Source organism: Pteropus vampyrus, unplaced genomic scaffold, assembly GCF_000151845.1.
Source record: "Pteropus vampyrus isolate Shadow unplaced genomic scaffold, Pvam_2.0 Scaffold317, whole genome shotgun sequence".
Lineage (NCBI taxonomy): Eukaryota > Metazoa > Chordata > Mammalia > Chiroptera > Pteropodidae > Pteropus > Pteropus vampyrus.
In genome coordinates this window covers 753684-756843 of record NW_011889098.1, presented here as the reverse complement: position 1 = coordinate 756843, position 3160 = coordinate 753684, and the positions used below count along the sequence as shown (strand labels likewise).

At 46.9% G+C, this 3160-nt stretch overlaps 1 protein-coding gene and 1 long non-coding RNA gene across 2 annotated transcripts in view; one reads left to right on the top strand and one right to left on the bottom strand.

The window, feature by feature from the left end:
* LOC111730491 overlaps positions 1-2360 on the bottom strand; it is a 21260-nt gene extending 18900 nt beyond the window's left edge. Inside the window, exon 1 of the long non-coding RNA XR_002776714.1 lies at positions 2341-2360. This is a non-coding gene — a long non-coding RNA (uncharacterized LOC111730491). The remainder of the gene's footprint in view (positions 1-2340) is intronic.
* Positions 2361-3028: 668 nt separating this feature from the next.
* Positions 3029-3160, top strand: part of LHFPL6 (LHFPL tetraspan subfamily member 6) — a 213987-nt gene continuing 213855 nt past the window's right edge. Inside the window, exon 1 of the mRNA XM_023521801.1 lies at positions 3029-3047. The gene's annotated coding sequence lies outside the window, so the exon portion shown is untranslated. The remainder of the gene's footprint in view (positions 3048-3160) is intronic.

The following is a 3160-nucleotide window of genomic DNA, read 5'->3' as shown; positions in this document are numbered from 1 at the left end:
GGCTCCCTCCCTAATTTCACATAGCATACCCCATTTGTTTAAAAATTAAATACCCACTCTGTAGGCTGCCCTAGAACAAGGATAATAATCACAATGTTATTGATTTGTTCATTAATTACCTCAGTGAATGTTCAATTATTGAGTATCTACCTCCTGTTGCTGAGCACTGGGATACAATGTTAACAAATGTTTATTTCCTGTCATTGAACCATATGTCCTATCTGCACAGTGCTTTATCAATTAAGAATGCTTTTAGATGCTAAAAGCAGAACATTCAAATAAAAGTGACTTAAATCATATTAACACTCTATACTTCACTTTTAAAGATGCAAAAGGAGGTGTGTAGCTCCATAGTATCATGGTGCCGGAATTATGTTTCTGCGACTCCCCTCATAGTTACAAGGAGGCTGCCACAGTTCCGAACATCTCATCCTTCAAGAATGTGCCTAAAGGCAGCCAGCATAGTGAGAGGACTGTCTCTCATGCCTCCTCCTTTTATCAGAGATTGCGATCTTCCCTAGAGGATTTCTCAGCAGACTCATTGGCTCGAATAAAGTCACGTGACACCACTAGCTGTAAGTGGGGTTAGAAAGGTGAAAAGGGAGAGTGAGTTGGGAATTAATATTGGGTAGCCAACCAAAAATGTTGTCCTAGGTGCTTTACAGCTTCCCACACACTTCTACAGTCACGATCTCATCTTATGACTCTATGGGACTATGTCCCAAGTATACAGAAACTGAGACCTTGAGTGAGAGCTATAAATGGTATCTGCTGTGTGGGGACTTCTGGCTGGAAAGCAATTTAAAGATCCTTTGAAGGTACAAATTTAAGGCAAGGATTTTAAAGATATACTGCACTTAGCCTGTAAAGTATGATTGTAAGAGTCCAAGGAGTAATTCAGAAGAGTTTATAGTTGAGGAAGATAATTACATGGTAGAAAGGGAAGAGCAGTAAGGAAGGACGCATTCTAGGCTGGGCTCGGGTAAGACGTGGGAAGGATTCTGAAACCCTGCTTCATTATCTGTAAAATTACACACTTGAATAAAGTTAGAACTCCCCAAACTGTTTCTCGAATATGAAAGTACCTATCTAATCATGACCCTAGAAGTCATCAGATAGAAGAACATTGCAAATCTTCTATTCCAATCTCTTTTTACAAACGAGATAATTTAGGCTCGGAAGGTCACCATTTGTCCAATTCACTCACCTAAGTTAGAAATTTCAGTCCTAGTATATAACACACTATGATTTTACAAGTAACTGATATTCTATCTCGATAGATTTAAAAAATCAGCTTCCTCCTCTACCTTCTTTTCTCACCTTAGGCAGAATTTCTGCAATAACATTTACTCTGTTTAACAGAATGCAGATAATAAGATTTTTAAAGACTACTTTTTAGCTATAATATCGCAGGCAGATAACTTAACTTCTCTGTAAAATAATAATTGCACCTCTTCCATAGTTTTTTTTCCCTTCTTTTTTGAGAACTAGAAAAAGTACACTATTAAGAAAAGTTGGTGTAGTGACGGACATGGCAAGGACTTAATGCCAGCCATCGATCTCAGGGCTTAAAACTCCTCCAAGCTTGAGAAAGCGTCCAAGACCAACTTCTCCAGCAGGTTGAGTGAAGGGTGAGTCTGGCTCTCCCCATCATTATTTTGTGTTTATATAGTCATGTCTTCTCCCTTCACGTTATTGTAGATCTAAGGGCTCTGTGTAATAGCTAAGGGTCTGGCACATAACTGCCAGTCAGACCAATCCATACAAAGCCGTCACCGGGCTCAGTATCGAGTGTTTTGTACGAGACCATTTAAATCACTTAAATCAGAGATTCTGAATCTGGGATTCACGGATGGACCGCGGGCGAACAGGGAACCACCAGATAGTTCACTGAAGCAGGTTTTCTCAACGTGGGCACTACTGACGTTAGGGCCAGATAATTCTGAGGAGCCGTCCACACTGCAGAGTAGTCAGCATCTCTGGCCTCTCTCTCCCCACCAGATGCTAGTAGCACCTCCCCGAGCATGGTAAGCAGAAGCATCTCCAGAACTTGCGAGATGTTGGGTGAGGAGGATAACCTCTCTTCCCCCCTTGAGAACCACTGTGATGAAGCCTAACATGTATGTGCCTTTTTTTTTTTTCCTTCTGGGAGGCTTATCAGTTTCATCATACTCTTAAAAGCGTCTATGACCTCAGAAGAGATGAGACCAATTACTCGAAGTTTTTCAAACTAATAATGAACAAATGCACATCTCCAGCTGCAATTGTGGACAAAATGCACAACGTCCTGGGTAAGTAAAACGGTGCGATGTGAAAATTTACCACGAAATGTATGCCTACCCATCTATTACTTCACAAAGTGTATCTGGGGAAGGATCTGCTTCACCCCAGACGGCGGGGTTCTCACAAGCCACTGTCTTCAGCGGACGTCCACAGCCTCCCGCGGAAAGTAGCCCCGAACTTTGAAGGGGTGAGCGCTAGTGGCGAGCAAGAAAAGACCTCAAGTCCGGAGGGGGAAATCAAAGCCAGCCGTTTCTTAGGGAAGAAATCCAATGCTGGTATTGATTGCAAGATTGATTGGGGGGGGAGGGGCGGGAGGAAGGGACAGGGGAAGGAAGGCGGGGGAGGAGCGGGAAGACAGGGAGGAGAGAGGCAGAGGATGCCTTGCCTCGAAGAGCTTCTGAGGAGGCTGCCCTGGGAGGGGCTCCCTGCGGGAAGTCCCCCCAACACCCCCACTCCCACCCCCGCCCCAGGCCCTTCTGGCAGCGCCGGCCGGAAGCCCTGCGCCCCGGTCTCTGCCGCCTCGCCTCGTCCTCACGTCCACACTGGCCTCGTTCACCCCCTTCCAAAGTGACCACAACCCAAGAGCGTCCTCCGGGCTCAAAAGGGACACTTTACCCGGTCTTTAAGGCCCTCCTCACCTACGTGTCCCAAAGGCGGCAGGACACCAAATGCCAGACACACAGAAGCAAGCGGGGGACGTGCCTCGTCTCCCGTGGCCCGTCGCGAGCCCCCGGAGAAGAGAAGCAACTTCTCCCCGCTTCTCGGTCGGTCTGTCCCCCGCTCAGCCGGCTTTGAGGGAGTCGCGAGGCGAGGAGGGCGGAGGGAGCCGGGGGCGGGGGCTGGGGCTGGGGCTGGGCCTGGAGCTGGGGGCTGGAGC